The following is a 20,892-nucleotide window of genomic DNA, read 5'->3' as shown; positions in this document are numbered from 1 at the left end:
AAGTTGTTGTAGGTTGTAGAAGGAATTTGCAGGGTCTGAATAATTCATAAGTGGGCAATTGCAAAATAGAAGTCGTTGGTTGTGACGGACGGCAACTATATTCGAAGACAATCCTCTTCCCCTATTTTCTTAGTTCCAATTTGGTCTTTCATCTCGTCCGTCTATAGCGGCACTTTATTGATCTTCATTCGATTTATCCGTCTTTTCTTTACGGTTATGATGAGGATATAACACATATTGGATCATAAAAATCGGGTAATCTGCGGTTGGAAAGAGAACGAGTTGAAAAATTAATTAGTCATTGGGGCTGCTTCTATTATGGGAGGCTGTTTAAAAATGAAACCTAATTAGTTTTAGATTGATAGCTGCCTCATAATCAAACAAATTCATCCACACAGCCGACTACACAAAAGGCCTGGCGAATACCTTTTTAATTGGATAACGTAATAACCCTCTGTAGACCAATGCAATATTGAACCCCGTCAGTCGAGGCGCACTATTCAATTCATTTCTTTGTCGAAATAAAAATCGGGTTATCGAAACATAGAATAAATTTCGACAGAATTACGGTAATTACTAGCAACGTCCCCTGGACTATTATTACTCAAATTACGGAGGAAAAAATGTTGATGTAGAGAGCTGATATATTTCGATGAAGACATCGCGAGCTTATCCGTAATGGAATGTAGTAGTAAGAGAGAGCTTTGTAGATCCGGAAGAACTCGCATATCAGAGTGGCACTCAACTTAATGAAACGAGTAATCCAAGAGCAGCTCTTCGCCTAATCCATCTCGATGCATTCCTTTACGTTTTAATATTCATCTGAAACACTTGAATCTCATCCGAACCTAGACAATTGCGGAAACAGCACTTACTCTAACTATCCAAAAGGTGTACAATATGAAAATTGTCCAAGACGTGTTTTAATCACGATTCCTTCCTTCCTTCCAAATCGAAAAATGTCGGTCTCGACGATAAGTGGATTAGATGGTGGGTTTAATCGACGATGGATTAATTACTACGTGACTTAATCCAAGAAAATGGATGGGTGTATCGGAAGAAAGGCGAGTTATGTAGGATAAAGGGTTGGGAGGATTTAATCAATTGAATTAGTCTTATAAATATTTGATGGCAATTTTGCTTAAAGAAGGGAAGGTACATTAATTTCAATAACAATTTCAAATGGAAATGGATTCAGCGCACAATTAACATTAATTTAAAAGCAATGGCAATTTCCTTAATGCGTTTTAGATTTTCATTTCTCATCAAGGAAAGTAATCCTTGATATCGCTTTCCTATATCAAACTTCACACCCTCCATAAAGCACGAATTGAAACTCCTTCTCAATTAGGAAATTTGGCTTTTACGTCCGATTTTATGGACCGCATAAATTATGCAAATATTTCCAGACCTATTTTCACAATGTACTAGAAGATAAATCTATCACTAATAAGGCATTAGATACCGTAAACCCTCCTATTTTATAGCAAGCCCCCACCTTTAATGATCTAACTTGCTGCGCTCTTACCAAACTGATAATTTTCCACCACAAAAACAACATTTTACACAAAGTCATCCGAAATTTATGGAGCGGGTTTTATGAAAAATGCATTTTGTTGGCTTTTGCATACATTGTTTTATAATTTCTCGCATAACTGACTATTTTGCATATATATTGATTTCCAAAAAACATGAACGCATGCTGAAAATTTGAGAATGAGAATTTTCAAATTTAACATCATATTTTGTCTTGTTTATTTTGTAAAAAATTATCTCAAATCTGAAATTTTCCCCTAAGAAACTGAAGCATAATAAAATTATAATATCCAAGATACTGAAACCGAAAATTTTAAAAAATTTGAAGAATTAAAACCCTGAAACCTTAGAAAAAAGTTCAAAATCGTTAGAATCAGTAGAGCCTTGAACATGAAAAAAGTGACGGAATGTGAATGTTAAAATTTAAGAATCTTCTTGAGGGCATTAATGATTCACTGAAGTCTGAAATTTTCAACGAATGGTTTTATCATTCTAAAAATGTGTAGAATCGAAAGCACTTTAATCATCTAATTGTAACACACTTTCACGAATTTAAACGTATCTAAAATATTTATTATTTATATCAAGGAGCTTATAAATGTAAAAAAATTACCCACTGTCGAATTCCTAACCGTTTTTAATGAAAATCGATAGGCAAAACAGACGACATTTACGAGTTTGAAGAAACTGAAAAATCCGAGGTCCCAAGAGTTCCTTAAACGTATAGAGAATCAAGAGAGTCCTGATCTGTGGGGGATTTGCAAAGGATCTCATAGATTTAGAGAATCTAAAGAACCTGCTGAAGACTGAATCTCGAAGAACCTAAAGAAGATGTGATGGATGTAAATGAATCAAATAATGATTATAAAACAAATTTTTAGTGATGATGCATCAACGGACTAGTGTGGTTCAGGCCAAACTTTGCAGCAACTTCATCATAAATCTAAGTAGTTAGTCCGGAATATTTAAGTGGCTAGCACAAATACGGCAACAATGATAAAATTGGACGATATAAGCAACAACCTGAGAGGAAACGGACGCATATTGTATGCGATTTTCTTTTAAATAAGTTAATAATGAGTGAATCAATGAGAGGAAGCCGGTAAAAGACCGTGGCTCTGTCAACAGCGTCGCCTAAGCCCAACGATCTAGCGAGAATTTAGGCAAATTGCTAGTGCCCGCGGTGGAGTACGACTTCCCTAATTAACTGGTAAACTTTCATGGCTCCCTTGCATCGAGGACTAATTAATGTGAAGGCTCCTCGCGGCGCTTAACCCGCCCAATCTTAGGGGTAGGTACGTCTCGTCTCGTCTACCCCTTCCTTTATTAAGGCCCAGGCCAAACACACACAGGCAAATTGATACAGCCCGCGTCTCGGTGCTGGCAATTCATAAATCTCGGAGACTTCCCTGACGAATTAAATGGACCGCACTTAGGGTCTCGATGCCACTCACTCGGAAGCCAATTTGAACGGAGCTAATTAATTGCGCGTTTTTAAGCCCTCTATTAGAAGCTCTTCCTTCACCTTCGCTGAATTAATAAGAGACCCCAAGGAGCATGACTCGTGTGATTTGTTGATTTTCGTTGGGTTGGAGGAGTGGACTGTAAACTTTCGGTGGAATTTAAAAACAGTAGTAAAGAAACCCTCCCGAGCAACGTCTCGCTCCACTCCCAAGTAATAACAAGGTCTAATTAGGTTTATGGCGCACCGTGTGACCCGGGTTTGTCTGTCGCTGCACCATAATTGACAATCGTTTTACAGCGCAAATAAAACACGCGGTGCTCGTTTAATTTCCGTCGGCCTAATGTTATTATTTTAGAATTAAATGATCTTTTTCTGCAGTTAGAAAGCTGGCTAATTAATCACGTTCCTCCGTCTCATCACTAATGGGGTCCAAATGTTCATTTCACCTAATGTTCAATTAGTCTAATGTACATTTGCATCTCTTGGCGTGCTCCGTCTTTGTCCCCGTGCTTACTTTACCTAATTGCCCCTTGTCGACTCCTCTTCGATATTGCCATTACCGCATTGCTATCGCGCTATTTGTGTTTTACATGTGCCGCCATCACCAGATCGTATCTGTCTTGTTAAATCGCCCATTTTTGCCCACCGAACCAACGTCAATTAATTCCGAGTTATGGTTGCTCTGCAATGTGGAGACTAAAGCCTTGTAATTGCTTCTCTATTCTCCAAGAAATATTTATGCGGCAAAAACATCAACAGCCAGCATCTTTCGCACGGCCAAACCGCTCAAATAGCTGAAATGCCACCAAAGCCCTAACTAAAAAAATCTCCGCTCGCTCTAATATTCACCAAATTTGATGAGTGACATGTTAAAGACTCGAAAAAATTCGCTGCAGAGGCGAAATGTTCATTGAAGGATTAGGACCGAAACTGAAAACGCTAATTAAAAAGTAAATGAAAACATGAATAAATAATGGTGACAGAATAACTGCTAAACAGAAAGCCGTTTGAAAATTGCATCGTCTGTTGTTGCGAACAAGACTCTCAGCGAAATATGTAATGAACTGCATTATGCGCAGGTGATTAAAGTTGCCATGCGGAATATCGTCATCAACGAAATTTCCTGTATTGAAACAAGCGGACAAATCGCCAAGTCATGGCTTTTCTTAAGATGCGCCTGTTCACCTTTGAGTAAAAAAAACAATTTAAAGGGTGCGTTTACACAAGTAAGTCATTTGTACAATCTGGTTTGTACAAGCCAATTTGCACAAATGGCTTGAGCGTGCGAAAGAATCCTTACGTATAAAACTACCAATTTTGGTTTGAGTAAAATCAAATCTTTCTCAACTGAAAATTGGCATTTCATAAAATGTTTATTTAATGTAATATTTAGCACAAATATTATTTTAAAATATGTTAAATTTGCTTTTAATTTTTTTATGTCTGTCAGTTTGCAAAAATTTACAAAAATTGTGGTCCACAAACATTCAGTTCATGTGTGTAAATTGGTTTACGTAAATGGTATGGTGACCGTGTAAACGGGGCTTAACATGTAGTACTGGGTTGTATTGTGGGTTGTCTGTAAACCTGGCGTTTATAGATAAATATAATAAAACTTCATTGAATTGTAGAATTGTGAAATGTTGACAGAATCTCGAAAATTTTGACGACCTTCCAAATTATGATTGTTTTCTAATCTTAGATTTCTTGAATTCCTTCGAATTGGAATTAGCCAAGAAAATTCAGAAACTGCTGTAAACTATAATAGTTTTTATAGATCTTAATTGTTGTGTAATTATCGTAATATGCAGTGCTTGGATATGCAAAGGAGGCAGTTTATAATGCGAATATGCAAAATTATGGATGCGCCTGTTTACCTTCAAGTAAAAAAAAACAATTTAAAGGGTCCGTTTATAAACCTGGCGTTTAAAATAAAACTTCATTGAATTGTAGAATTGTGATATGTATGTAGACTAAATCTTGAAAATTTTGAAGACCTTCTCATTTATGATTTTTTTCTAATCTTAGAGTTCTTGAATTCATTGGAATTGGAATTAGTCACGGAAATTCAGAAACTGCTGCAAATTGTAATAGATTTTATAGATCTTAATTGTTGTGCAATTATCGTAATACGCAGTGCTTGAATATGCAAAGGAGGCAGTTTATAATGCGAATATGCAAAAGAATATAGGTAGATGCGTCTGTTTACCTTTAAGTAAAAAAAAAACAATTTAAAGGGTCCATTTATAAAGGTGCGTTTACACAAGTAAGTCATTTGTACAATTATATCATTAGGCACCGTTTACATGTTCAAGCCATTTATGTAACTGGTTTGTTCAAATCAATTTGCACAAATCAACTGCTCAAGTCAAATTTAGTACATAATTTGTACAAATTCTGCGTCAACTTCGAGGCAATGCCAACGTAACAATTTAATTGCGAAAATTGGTTTGTACAAATCAATTTGCACAAATGACTTGAGCGTGTGAAAGAAGCCTTAACATACGTGTAAACGTGAAATTTGCGCAAACTACTAATTTTAGCTTGAGTAAAATCAATCTTTCTGAACTGACAATTTTAAAAATAATATAAATTAATAATTCATTTGGTACAAATATTGTTTTAAAATATGGTAAATTTACTTTTAATTTGTTTTTGTCTGCCAGTTTGCAAAAATTTACAAAAATTGTGGTCCACAAACATTCAGTTCATGTGTGCAAATTGGTTTGCACAAATGGTATTGTGATCATGTAAACGGGGCTTAACATATAGTACTGAGTTGAATTGTGGGTTGTTTATAAACCTGGCGTTTAAAATAAAACAGAATCACGAAAATTTTGAAGACCTTTCCAATTATGATTGTTTTCTAATCTTAGATTTCTTGAATTGTTTGGAATTGGAATTAGCCAAGAAAATTCAGAAACTGCTGTAAACTATAATAGATTTTATAGATCTTAAATGTTGTGTAATTATCGTAATATGCAGTGCTTGGATATGCAAAGGAGGCAGTTTATAATGCGAATATGCAAAATTATAATTTAGCCTTAAACCATTTCATTGACAGTAATTGGCCCACAAACTATAAATAAAGATTTAGTTATATGCATATGCATTCTGATAAGGTCATCGTTTGTGCTCGACTGCTTTGAACCGTTCCAAGACATTATAAAACGAAAACATTTCTTCCCGTAATTGGCAAGGGAATGACCAGAGGAGTTCAAAACCTATGCAGACGATGTGCAAAATCAAAGTTTCCTTTATGCAACCCCCACAGGTACGAAAATATCAAAATCAACGCAAGACTTTGATAAAATAGCGCGCGTGGTTTCTTTTCTTTTTTATCGGTGATCGCCGGTGTTGACTCGAAGAGGGAGGTCAGAGAAGACTAGCAATTATATTGCTTTCGCGCGCCTGGATCTCGATAAGGGTATTGCATGTCGGACATAACAAGTGCGGTCCACAAAGTTCGTTTTAATCATCGTTATCTGCGTTTTGGTGCAGCAGAATCGTCGGTGTTGAGTTATCGTATTCGGGCAGTAGGAGATGATCCCCTTAAACTCGCAGTCAATCACAGGAAGTGCGCGGCTCGTTGCTTAATTCCGGAAGTAGTCGTGCTGTCTCTGTCGCTCCCTGTTGCCGCCCTCGCAAAATAAAAACACTCGACGTCCGACGTCCTAATGGACCAGAACGAGATGCGATATGTTATTATATATAATGTAATGTAATTGAATTTGGACCGCCAATGGCGGCGGCTGAGGCGACGGCTTTGTCAGTCGTGTATCTCAGCTCCGGACGATTCCTGAAATATGAACTTGCGAGCTTAATAAGTTTTTTTTGTGAGTGTGATTATGACAAGAAAGGCTGGCTGAAAAGCGGTGTAAGCGATTTAGTTGATTTAATTAAAAAGCGATTCATGTTGTCTTGTGTTTAATAGGGCGTTTAATTTTTGAATTTAATTCGGTCCATTATACGTTTAAACGGCGTAGTTGGGGGCGATGCGAGCCGTAATCTCGTACCTTTGTATGGGAGCGCTCTGGAGTATAAAAGCGAAACCTGTGTAAATTTCTAAAAACGGTATTCGCTTAATTAGCTGCGAGTCAAAGTTTAATTTTTCATCAAGTTGTTCGCCGGTGCCGGCAAACACCAAGTGGAAGCGTGACCGGGGGCAGCGTGGCGTGGCGTGGTGGCGGCTCACTTCATCTTTCTAATCTGAACGCCTAACGTATGCGGCTCGGTCCGGCCGAGCACAAAGAGGGCCACATAAAGGCGTAGGTAATTGGGTCGAGTAATGAATAACTAACAGAGGGGAGCTGACCGCCGCCTCCGCCGGTGAATGCGTCCGATTGCCCCCGGACCTCCGCTAATGGCCGCCCTCGCTGCCCAGAGGGCGCTTCATAATTAAAAGACCGACGTCGACGGGATTACACTACTTTATTTATAGTCACGATCTATATTGCTAATTAACGTTCTCATTTTCAGCTATCAGACCTGTCAGAACGGCCTGTAATTACTCTAGAATCGGTCTTACATAAATCCGGGGCTCCGGTCTCGGCGTTCACCCACGAGGGCCCAGACCAAACAAACGTTTATTAGGTGTTCACACTTTACTATGTCGTTAAACTGCATTTGTGCTCTAATGGCGGGTCAGTTGGTCACGTATGTGATCGAAAAGCGCGAATAAACTGCACTTGTTTGATATGTCTTCGGACAAAATGATCGTAAAAACTGCCCGTTTTGATCAACACTGGACTTACAAAATTATTACTTTGAAACCGTGTATTTAATAACACTGTTATACATACTAGACTAAACAAACCATGGAATACATAGTTATTTATATTCGAGCTACTGTAAGTAGGATTTTACGGCTCGATAGTAGTGTTTGTCGTCTGAGTCGAAGGCTCGCGCGAAATTGTGTTATTTATAATTTTCGAAGCTTCTAATAGCTATTTGACACACTGCCGGCGCAAATTCGTCCACGATTGAAAAGTGTACACTTTTCAGGATTTTTAGGTTATATCAAGTAAAACTAATGTGAACAATACTTTAATGTCATTATGATTGATGTTTCAAAACTTCTAAGTTTGACTTTTCATGGGAATTGTAAAGGTTATTTCATATTTGACTGTTGACATTGTCCAAAATTCCATGACCAAAAGTGTATTTTGACCAATAGAAAAAACTCTACGAGCGCTTTTACTTTTAAATGTTGGAAGATAAAGTTTTGTCAATTTGTAGTGAAAAGCTTATAAATTACAAAAATAAACCTTTTCAAAATCTGTTCATAACCAATTAGTCACAATTACAGAATTTATATTGATGTGTCAAATTTTGGTCTGATGCAGATGTCGGCTTTTGCATTTAAGCGACTGATTTATTGATAGATTGAGCTGGCTTTCATCTTGACATTGACAGATTTAAAAATTAATCAAAATGCTAAGAATGGTAGTGACAGTATTTGTCAGTTTGTTATAACCTAATTTTAGAAAACCCACAGTTAAGGTGTTATTTTTCAAAACTCAATAAATCCATTTTATAAATAAGGGTTTAGAAAAAGCGATAATTTGTTCAATTTTCTTCAAATTTACTTCAACTATTTTGGCATAAGAGGGTAACACAATGTTTTACCGAGGTTTTTTACTGAATAAAAACTACACATTGTTAGATTTACCCAAAATAATCTTAAATTCACATCAAACCCAATGTCAGTCAAAAATGGATTTATTGAGTTTTGAAAATTAACTCCTCAGTTATATAACCAAAAATCGTCAAAATGATGCTACTTTTGATATACAGTATGTCCCCGGATTGAGTTCACAAGAGGGAAAAAACTTTATTTTTTATTTTACACAAAAATGACAAAGGAATAATATTGTTTGCTTAATTTAAAATAAATAAATCTTTAATTAAAACTTTAATATTATCAAGCTGTGTTGTTAAAATCGAAAAAAAACAAAAAATAACGAAGAACTTTTTCATTTTTAATTTTGCAAAAAATGTCAAAGAAATGAAATTTATTCCTTAACTCGGACCAATTTCTACTATTTGATTGACCCATTACCTGTTTCAGCACATGCAACTGCATTTCTTATGCAATTTTTTAATACCTAAACATTATTATTATTTAATTGCTCGACAAAAAGTACCACTTTTCTGCCGTATAACAAAATCTACTATTAGAAATGGTTACCACTACAAAGTTATTTATTTAATAAATTATAAAGTAGAAGTATTAATTAATATTTACACTGTATTTTAAAAAGATTTTTTTCTAGTCGCCCATGATTTTCCGAACAAATTCAAAAATGCAGCTTTACGTTGGTTGCGTAACATCCAAGGATTTTTTTAAATCATTAGGTAGACACTGATCTGGGACAACTGGATCGCTGAAGAGACAAAAAAGTCTCAAATTCTACATAATTTTTCTGTTTGTTTAAATTCTTCCCCTATTGGCGATTTATACGTTTGACAAATGACATATTGACAGAAATCCAAACTGACAGTTCAAACACAGTACAAAAACTGTCGGCCTGATTTTCCACTATACGTCTTTCTGCATAATTAATTTTTAACGATTGTCGTAAAACTTGAACGATTATGCAGTACCGCCTTGTGCAAAATTTCATGAAAAGTGTTTTTGATTTCTTGACATTTTTCCATTTGTCTAATGGTTCGGAACTAAAATGAATGCGATGTTCGGCACGCTTTTCTATAAGATTTGCTTATCAAAAACGAACATCGCAGGTGGGAAAACATTAAAGTAAAGAAAATGTTGCGAGTGAAAGAAAAACGGGGAGAAAGAAAATAAAAGTTTATGAAATGTGGGAACAAGAACATGGTAGATAAACATGAGGAGAGAAGTCAAGACATTAATTACAATTATACCTTGAACAAGCAAAAATCTTATTAACAGTACCTACCTTTCAATGAAAGCACATAGAATTTCGCAATGAAGCGGATAAGTAAAATCAAGCGTCTGGTCTAGTTATCATAAACGTGGGCATCGTCCACACCCAACAATGCAATTAGCTGCAGTACCGGTAAATGAATTCAGAGCAGTTGTCTTTGTTATTTGCGAAAAAAGCTGTAAGCGCGTGATGGCAGTAAGATTTTGTGTCGGTAAAGCATATTAGTCATCGTGGGGCTGTTTAGATGAATAAACTGAGATAATTCGGTATCGCGGTCGCAAGCGCCCAGAGCGCCTATGTAAATTCATTAACGAAATTAATTTATTCGTCTGTTATTAGAGGGCAGCATAATGGCTTGGTGTTCGTACTAGACTAGTCTTGTGTGGAAAGCAACGCCTACCTAGATAGCGACGCAAAGTGAGTTGTGTACTCAGCACAAAGTAATCTAAATTAATGCGTAGTGATTCTAGTCAGTTTGTGCACGATATCGACACTTTTAGTACCTAATGGAAAGTAAACATCGTTGAGAATCCGAATTGAAATTGTTTCGGCCTCTGCCTCTTACCCATTCTTGCACCCCGAGCGGGTATTATCTTTGCAATTGTTTCTACTTGACATTAACAACGCTGCGAAATTGCTAATGAATGTTTGTAGAAACAAAGATATATGTATAATTTTAGCGGAATTAGCTAATATTAACCCTTTGTGTCATATCAGCTTAATTTATAATTAATTTCCCTTTTAACAAATTACACGGGACGACGTTCCTTAATGAAATGATAACAAGGCAAAACACTTGATATAATTATATAAAAATACCCATATTTAGTGACAGACAGCCACGTGTGTGCACCCCCTCCCCCGGCCGAGATAATTAATTTCAGAAAAACCACCCTTCGATGACTAAAAAACCAACTGTCCTCATCTGAACGGAACGAAGCACCCCATTAAAGAGGAGAAAACGGATGGCCCATAAATACAAACGCGATTATCATAAAGTGGTACAATATCAATTTCGCAGAGAAGACTTTTTAATCTCGCTCAGAAGCCAATTTCATTTTTCTGAAACCGGTCCGTCTGTTGTTTTCCGTTAATTGAAATTCGATGTGGTTCAATTTACAAATTACGATTAGGTAGTTGGAAGCATTTACATTAACAGTGATCAATAATGTATGTTCAGAATGCATTAATTCATTTCCCAGCATACAGGAAACAATTTCTTTCGTTGGAAACAAGATGAGGGGGAGGGCAGGAAGTCGGGCCAGGGAAAAGCGAGGGTTCAATCTCACTAATGGGCAATGAGGGCCACTGACAACCTCACATGGGTTCATCAGGATTATATCAATAAAAACTTCCAATGCCATTCAGCTCGGCGTCTTATTCAAGCATCGAGCCATTTTCCAAAGTGCACCCTGTTTATAAACCAAACTTGCTATAAATACTTTGAATTATTTCACGTCGATTACAATAAGTTCATGACTGATGCCGCCATGTCTTGTTCTACATAATCCCTCCAGCTCTTCGTTAATTAATTAAATTATCTTATGTTTACGACAAGTGACAGGTTTTAATTTCCGCACATTAGTGCTTAGTAAATTTTAATAAATAGCATAAATGCACGCTAATGCTAAGAATGCTTAACGAAGATGACGAAGCAGTAACAGCCTACAGACGCGGTTACCGGCTCTTAATGGGAACATGGAAACAATATTACCTCTGATAATAAATTAAATAAGGAATTCACTAAACTCTCTGATATTAAAATCGTCCGTTGCTCTTGACACATTGCTAATTTTTTTATTGTGAGTACACGAAGCGAACTGCAAGCATTACATCAAAGTCAAAAACTTAATTTCCTATCCGTCTTGAACAAGTTATTATTTTCAACATGCTGTGGTCACTTTCTATATGTTTTGATTGATGACGTAAAGTAAAGCTTAACGACACATTAAATGGCCCTAACTTCTTATGAATAATCCAACGAAGCTCGATGTTTAAAACTTAAGCAATAAGGAGATTTGTGAACTTCATTACTAAGTAATACTAATATTTTTAAATAACAAAACCTAATACGATTCCATATAAAAGCTTAAATGGCTCCGAACCGTAGGAAAAATAGTGTACATAACTCATGTGAAATTTGGGACTTGCCGCGCTTGTTATGTAAATATCAATCCTGTGTATATCGGTACCTTAGAAGCATAAGGGTCTATCTTCAATTTTTGTGAAAAATGAGTTAAATAGTGTTTTTTATTACTCTTTACATCTTCTTTAAGGCCGAAAAATAATCCTCATTAGATGAAAAACAACCGATTTTACCAACCAACCCCTTAGAGGTCTACATTTCAAGGTGATTTTGTTACTCAACTGATCTAAACTTACTCAAATTGATGATAAACGCAAGTATATTATTTGGGGATACTAAAGAAAAAAATCTGTGTATTGGAACATTCCATTATAAAATTTTCTTTGTAAGACCAAAAAAATGCCACCAATTTTCTGTAATTTAGACCGAAAAAGAGAATTTTTAGAGATTTTGATTTCTAGGAGCAAAGAAATGACTATTATGCGCCTCCGTCACTTTTCATGAGATTTGTGATACTCATTTGCGGCAAGCATATCACGTTTTGAATGTCTAGACAGTCAAACGTGACATTTTGAATAGTTGGTTTTATTTTGTAAGTTAGCATCGCTGGATAAATGTCAATTGTGTCAATTTGTGTGCGGATTTGTAGGCCAATGACCTTCAAAAATAATAAAGGTAAACTAATTAAGTAAAGATACCACAAAAATTTGCTGAAACACATTTGAATTTAAATTAATTTGCAATCGTTTGATTTGAGTGGGGTGCTACCAACCTATTTCCCAGCTGATGAAATTCCCCTAAATGAGGGAATGACGTTTCAAATTCAAACCAAAAGTCAAAATAAATAATTATTAATAATTGTCGGCGCACATAATTTCGTATTTGACACGGCTAGAAAATGTTTTGGAAATGCTCGGAAATAGAAAAATTCAATACTTTTCTTGCATTTCCAAAAGACCATTTTCTAACGTAGTGAAACAAATAACTATTGTTTTTTGACCAAAAAAAAGTGAACATTTTTAACGACCTGTAAGTTTTTCATTTTTAAGGTTGAACTACCCATATTTGAAGATATGTAAAATGTATGTATGTTTCAATGTAAAAGTACAAAATTGCACGAAAACGAAAAGAGCTATTTAGATGCGGTTTTTGTGTTTGAAAGAGCACAAAAAGTTGTAGTGACGTTACCCTATGAGATTTATATCTTGGTTTTATAAATATTTAAATATTTTTTTTCGATTTTAGAAAGTTATATTTTTCTTTATTAAAATTTGACTTAGTAACAACGCTACACATTTTCAAAACAAACCGATTGGCGCAAGAAAAAAGTCAATTTATTAATTAGGGCGGCTGTAGTTTTGGTTAAACTTTTGAAATTTTAGCGATTTCGGAATGGTGTCTGTCTTTTTCTTTCGCCTCAGGCAAAGATGACCCTCAGTGTAAAACCCTCAATAAAGGTTATTGCTACGTAATTATTTTCTTTTGTGTGCCGATTTGTTGATTTATAACATAGTTATGGTCAACTAACTTTTAACTAACTTTATTAATGATGCAGTTCGATTTCCGGGCGAAGGCGAGTGAATTATGAAATTAAAAATCAAGAAAATCATTGCCACTCTTGATCCATTCTTGATTCCAAATTTGATAACAAAAGTGGTCAGTTTTCGACCCGTCGGCGTGGATAGAAAACTATAATTCTACCTTTTTGAGTAATAAAAAGATTAAATTTTGAGGATAAGAAGATGAAATTTTTAAATGACTTGCGGAAAACACCGGAAAAAGTTTTAAATATTTCTTTGGGCACAACGGATCAAAGAAACAGTATTTTGTGACACTGTAAAGTAAACGAGAACAAAGACTGACGGCTAGTAATTTTGGTAGAATTTGTAAACTGCGACCAAGTACAAGTAGAGCGAAGGTGGCAGCAGGAATAATAGAAATCAAATTTTCGCGTAACAAATACACGTTTTATGGCATTGAAAACGAACCCAAAGCTGTGACTTGAGCGTATAAGTTATTAGAAGAAAAGTAGAAAGGATGTTGTCCAGAACAACTAAAAAATATGAACCTGGACATTCACTGTGGAGATTCTCCCCCACATGAACCAAAATTTCTCCCGAGTGGACTCTTCATGTCAGAACAATCCATTTTTGGCAGCCTCACCAGATGGACTGATAGACGACGATAGACTCGAAAATTTGACACCGCAGGAAACACATTTGAATTTAAATTAATTTGCAATCGTTTGATTTGAATGGGGTGCTACCAACCTATTTCCCAGCTGATGAAATTCCCCTAAATGAGGGAATGACGTTTCAAATTCAAACCAAAAGTCAAAATAAATAATTATTAATAATTGTCGGCGCACATAATTTCGTATTTGACACGGCTAGAAAATGTTTTGGAAATGCTCGGAAATAGAAAAATTCAATACTTTTTTTGCATTTCCAAAAGACCATTTTCTAACACAAATAACTATTGTTTTTTGACCAAAAAAAAGTGAACATTTTTAACGACCTTATTTACTGTCTTATTTACAGTGCCGATTTACAAAAACTTAGAGTGAAAAGGAGAATTTGTAGAAATTTTTATTTCGAGCAGCTAAAAAAAATACAAAAAAAAACTGAAATGCGCTTTAATTTCGACATTTTTGGTGTCACAAGAACAAAATTTGTGGGAGTTTTTTCAGGTTAAATAGTCATAGAAGTTGCTTAATTTGGGTTAATTTTAATATATCTTTGTTAGCCAAATTATTAATATCGTATTATGTTTTTTTTGTGAAAACATTGTTAATTTTTTTTGAAAATTTCTATTACTAAGTGGGACTTAAGTCCAGATAATCTAATTTTTCTTAGAAGTATAAAAAATCAAGTGCAAAAATATGCCCAAAAAAATATTTTTGGATCAAAGGTTACGACTATTACGCACGTTTTGAAATAAATAGTCATCAATAACTCGCAATTTGCTCTTAAATTGCATATTTGAAAAGAGATTAATAACACCACCGTGATTTTTTAGAATACCTGTTTTGTAAACCCTTATGCTTTCCAAAATAAGAATAGAATAGTTTCGAGGTAAAATGTAAAGTTGAGCTAATATATGAATTTGTTGCAGGTCTGCCGCCGCAAAGTACATCGATAATGGGACATCCCTACCTCCTCCAGAATAGTTTCCTGCCAGTGGCTATGATGAATGAAGTCAGGTTTTCCTATGGACAACGAAACTTCTCCTTGTACAGTGATAATCACGAGTGATGGGTTCCAAGTCCCGTTTTTGTAAAATATGACTGTGGGACTTCCAGTGAAGCAGTGTACAAATTTTGTTAGAATTATATAGTGTTATTCGAACTTTGTTATGCGAGAATTATCGGTCTCAAGCCATACTGTATGACGACGTAGCTAATGGGACTCAATTCAGTGTACTTAACATGTTGAAGTTTGTTGTAGAGCGCGCGAATGTGAGCGCGAATGTCAACCACTTTTTTATTGTGTAAATAGTTTTAACATAAGGATTGCAATAAGGCGCTGATATTACAAGGGAAATAATGGAAAAATGTAAATGATATTTATGTACATCACGTCGACGGATTTCACTTCGATGGAGGAGAGATCCAGAGTTTTCCGCGATCTTGCCCCGAGCTGAAACTTTGTGATTATATTGTATAAATTATTGTATTATGGTTTTATTTCTCGTTGCTCTTGTTGTTACTAGTTAATATTTTTAATTATTTCTAATTGATATTTGTTTTATTTTGTGCACTCGAGACACTGTCGGTCGGTTATTTTCATCATGATATTGTTGTTTTTTAATTTAGAAATCTCTTGTTAAAAGTACTAAAGGAAAACTCCTCCGCTCATACAATGTTTACTTCGTTAAAACTTAAAATTGTGTGCAATAAACCAAAACTCCTGCCCCAAACACTCAGTCACATCTGTAATAAACTTCATCATTCTCACCTTGTTTCACTTTTAATAAAGGTCATACACTGAAATGATTTGCTCAAACATTTCTATATCAAACTTTTGTTTCATTCTGTGTGCATTCCACAATAAAACGAATTTAATTCATTTTCGTGTTTTATTACCTTGCCATTCTAACTCCTCAGATTAAGATTAAGTTTTTTTCTTTCTCTGCCAACCAAATCATCATAACTTTTATTGTACAAAGAAGCAACCACGTCTTAAAAACTTTCTCATTCAATCAATTACAAACAGACGTGATGCTCGATAAATCACCAACTTTATACATGAAATCAAATCAAATTTACACCTTTTGTCGAATTCCATTTTAACAAACACGGGTTTAATGAATTTATTATTTCTCTTATTCAGAGGAATTAGTTTCTGTTGGATCGATATGACTAATAGCTATTCTGAATTATGGAGTATACTAGACTCGGGATGGGAACTGCCGAGTGTTGTACGGAGAAACACACGCAATGGTCTTACTATAAGTACAGTATTTAACGCAAGTTTTCTAAATTTATCTAGATTGTAAATTCGTTGGTTTTCTAAAAATTATAGCTATTACTAATGTCACCTTTATGTTGCAATTATACATACATATTTACATTAATATTTTATGATTCAATTCACATTATATGTAATAAGGGTGCGCATTTTCAGTATTTGAATCATTTTTTTTAGTTTCAGTCGGCGCACGCTATATCATATTTTATTAAATTTTACGTATTATTTTACGTTTTAAGCGTAGTTCATATTTAGGTTTGGTCGCATTTGTTTTCAATGCGTTTTGCGTGTAATACACTTCAAACTCAGTCATTAAAAATGCTAAGAACTTGTAAATCTGAAACTTTAAACAAGTTTTGAAGCATCTGAAAATTGGAGAATATGCAAGGAGCGTCTTGAACCTTCAAATATGTAAAACCTGAAAATTTTAGGATTAAAAAACATAGTCTTTAGTTTTGTCTTTCCCTCCTTTCGTACAAAAAGAAAACACGAAATTTGATTTGAAATGAAATTTTGTGAATACTACTTTACCCCTGAAAGCAATCAAAAACTTTTTTTCTGTCTGAGTTGGAATTTTTTTTTTTAGTAAAAATATTGAATTTTGGATACATAAGAGCGCATTATTAGCAAACAGAATGCGAGATAAAAGGAGGTAAAAACTGCGTTTCTCTATCTGTCATAGTTGCGGAGATTGCGGCATCTGGCGACAATCCGAAACTTTAATTGGCCATAACTCAGTTATTTGTTAACATATCGGAATTTTGAGCATAGATTTGGATTCAGCGTGAAATTCTGCGTAAAATGAGACTAAACAACGCAAGTTTACTTCTGAAGTAAACTAGAAATTAACTGATTTTTTCATTTTTAGGGGGTCTTATTGGGGAACTTTTTCAAGGCAAAACTGATGTGGAATGTTTTTAAGTCAGTAGCAATTAAAAATGAACCTCGAAATCTATCATCTGCCCAAATTTCAGATCGGTAGGACAACTATTGATGATTCACGTTCGGTAGAACAAACTAAATTTAGTAAGTTTTATTTTTGAGCTGTGTAACTATCAGATTATAACTTTTCTAGTGTAATGCCTTGTAGAACAGATGTCATCAAAATGACAATTTTTGGTTTGTCATTAAAGGTAAATAGTTATTTTCCAAACGAAAAAGAAGAAAATCATCAGAGCTCCGAATTAGATTCAACTAGTTCATCGATTTCATCTTCTGAATCTGACTTTGTTAGTGTTACAATGATTAAAGGAATATTGTCTACAGCTGCCATGTCATATTGTCTCCCATGAGTGCTGACCAGTCTTGCCTAATTAATTTTTCGCAGGGTGAAATAAAGTTTTTCCGGTTGTTTGGTGTGTATTGCAAAATTGATTTTAACTATAAATTTCTGACTTTCTTCCTTCCGATTTCTGTAGGAAAATATTCTGTTTTCTGCCCTTTCAAACTGGTTGTCTTGTAATAGTTGATTCCATCTTGTTTTATTGTCAAATTTGAATGACAAATTTATTTGACAGACAGTGATGCCAATGTTTAATTCCTAGTTATTTCAAAAATCCTACGTAGCGACACGAAAGTATCCGTAGTTACTTCTACCGAACGTGAATCGCTAATAGTTTAGGAAAAGCCATGGTTTATAGTATATCGGGGAGGGGCGGACAAAAAACAAAAATTCAATTTTTTTATCGTTGGAGTCGGATACCTAAGGCCGGATTCTCGGCAAACAAAATACGAGAAAAACTGTGGTAAAAACCTCATCTGTCTATCTGTCGTGGTTTCGGAGATATTTACGGACCTTTTGAGCACGGATTTGGATTCAGTGTAAAATTTTCTGTAAAATTAGTCTTCACAATACAAGTTTGTTCTAGAATTAAACTAGATATTGACTGAACAATATTTTCAGGTCTTTTTGGGGTAATATTTAAAGGACTTTTTCAGGGCAAAAACGACGTGTAATGGTTTTGAGTCATAAATCAGTTGAACGAGCAGGGGCGCGATTCTCGAAATCACACTAAAAAGTTAGTGCACTAAATTTTTAGTACGAGAAAATCAGTGTGGTATCAAGAATAGTGTATTCTCCATCATCAAACTAAAAAGTGCACTAATATTTTAGTGCGGTCTGAATATTATCTTGGCAACATCGCAAAAACAGTTTGTCAGGTTGACTGATCTCAAAAAAATTAACCTTTCCAGTCAAATGTTCAACAAACATAAATGCAGCATTAAAGTCCCCCACAAGAAATCACAGCTAAATAAACAAATTTAATAGTTTTTGCTACTTTTTGATACGATTTTTGACTCGTGAAACCATAATCTCATGAGAATATCTTATCGTGGATCCAAACTTTTAGCGCAGGGTAAAAAGTATAACTTGCGTGTTATTGAGAAGCAGATGAAATCATCTAAACTTTCTAAACAACTTTTGGTTCTTGTACAAGAGAAGTTTATGTCTATCTTTACATGAAAAAATGCCCAATAACTTAGGAGACAAGAAAAAACATAAAAATACATCAGGCGTGGCAAAACTTAGCTCAAAATTTAAAATAACGCATAATTAAACACCAACAGACAACAGAACGAAATGATCCAGTCAAACAGAATGTGTTAAATTTTAAAGAAATAGTATTTTTTCAATCAGTGGTGTTGCAGAAGAAAAATATCATGATAACACTAAAACCACCTCAATTTTTGGAGTAGGATTTGCATGGTCTTGAAATTAAATGTGTCTTCAGTAAATCGAAAAGTTTTACGGAGTTTTCTATCTTCCACATTTTTAAGGAATTTTCTATATATTTTAGTTTCATGTGAATTTGCTGCTACTACATCTAAGTTAAGACTTTCGTCTAGATTCTTCTTCTAATTTCATTGCTTTATCAAAAATTTTGCCAATCTAAATAAATTAGCATGCAATTTAGTCTACTATCGACCACACTAATAATTTCATACTGAAAGTTCAGTACACTAAATGTCCACAGAACGTCGAGAATACACTTTTTCAATTTTCACACTAAATATGGATATTTAGTGCACTAAATCAAATCAGCACATTTCGAGAATCGCACCACTGGCCAAATTTCAGATACCTAAGTAGAATAAATACGAAGTTTTGAAAATCAGAAGATGAATACAAAACCAGAAAAAGTTTAAAAAATCTGGATTTATTAGTGATGAAATTTTTTTAATAAATTGAAGGTTTTTGAACTGTCCAAACGGAATTTACAAATCTACGCGATGACAATTTGTACTTTCGACTCTTGATAGTTCTGTTTGAGGGGCCCCTGGTACGTAAAATGATTTATTTTATTAAATAAAAATACATTACCATAGTACAGTATAGTACAGAGTTAAAACTATAAGAACGAAACAGAGCGGAATTAATTTTTGATCGTCGACAATTTGTCGTTCATCGATAAACCGACCACTGTCACGGAAACTGCTCGTTTATAGATGAATGCATGATATTTGCGATAACAATTAGTGCTCATCGGTGTGGTGAAAAATTGAGATGTTAAAATGGAAGTAGACTTACACAAAGCAAATTCTTTTTATTGAAAAAAAGAATAAAAAAAGACCTAAAGGCAATTGCACACGTTTGTACTTCTCATGTTGCGTATGATACTTGAGCTTTCTTATTCCTCTTCTTTTATTCCTGATTGTTTCAGTTTTCAATTTTTTAGTATTTCTATAATTTATCCATTCGTCAAACTTTGTTGCTTTTAGTCTTATTTAGCTACAGAGATATTTAAATGTTGATACCGGCTGTGAGCTTAGAAACAGATTAGAAAGTGCTTCCAGGAGACAATGGTATGAAAAAAATCAAAATTTTCAAAATTGGACTTAAACGGCATAAAGAGCTTACAGATGAAAATTCATCAGCAAAATTTATTTATATTTAAAACAATTTTTTGTGGAAGCAATATTATGTGATAAAAGTGGCGAGCCGAGCTTCTTCGGTAAGTGTTATTTGAGTTTATTAATAATATACGAGTGTCTATAAGCTCCTCTGAAAACATCATCGCCCTATTAGCGAGTGCATCTTTCCCGCAGCGAATTGCAGACAAAATACACTATAAGTACAGCATAGTCACTGTTAGATTATTACAGCATTCATTAGAGTTTGCTAATTACTCGTTGCTTTAATGAATAAGCTCTAATGAACCACTTTCTGTTAATTAAAGGGAGCGCCCGAGACACTGCCAACTAGATGAGTCTTAGCAGCAGAAAAGTGCGAAAGAGACGACCGACCCACAATAACTCACTCGGGCTTTATTATTTCTGCGGGAATTTCATATTTTATTTGACGTTCTTTCCCGTTGTGCAGGATTCAGATTAAATTATTTTGCTAAGGGTTGGAGGAACTGGTCGGTTTAGCTTCATTGCTACATTTAGGGATTTTTGTTAAGCGGTAATTGGCAATACTGCTCGGTT

At 34.7% G+C, this 20,892-nt stretch overlaps 1 protein-coding gene across 1 annotated transcript in view; it reads left to right on the top strand.

Annotated features, from left to right (window-relative positions):
• The window catches only part of LOC148173882 (LIM domain only protein 3), a 198,102-nt gene extending 182,040 nt beyond the window's left edge, over positions 1–16,062 (top strand). The window contains exon 7 of the mRNA XM_088036002.1: positions 15,110–16,062. The gene's annotated coding sequence lies outside the window, so the exon portion shown is untranslated. The remainder of the gene's footprint in view (positions 1–15,109) is intronic.
• Positions 16,063–20,892: the final 4,830 nt, after the last annotated feature.

Source organism: Gnatocerus cornutus, chromosome 5 (genome assembly GCF_029298725.1).
Source record: "Gnatocerus cornutus isolate USDA-ARS CGAHR chromosome 5, icGnaCorn1.1, whole genome shotgun sequence".
NCBI lineage: Eukaryota > Metazoa > Arthropoda > Insecta > Coleoptera > Tenebrionidae > Gnatocerus > Gnatocerus cornutus.
This window is presented reverse-complemented; position numbering and strand designations above follow the sequence as displayed.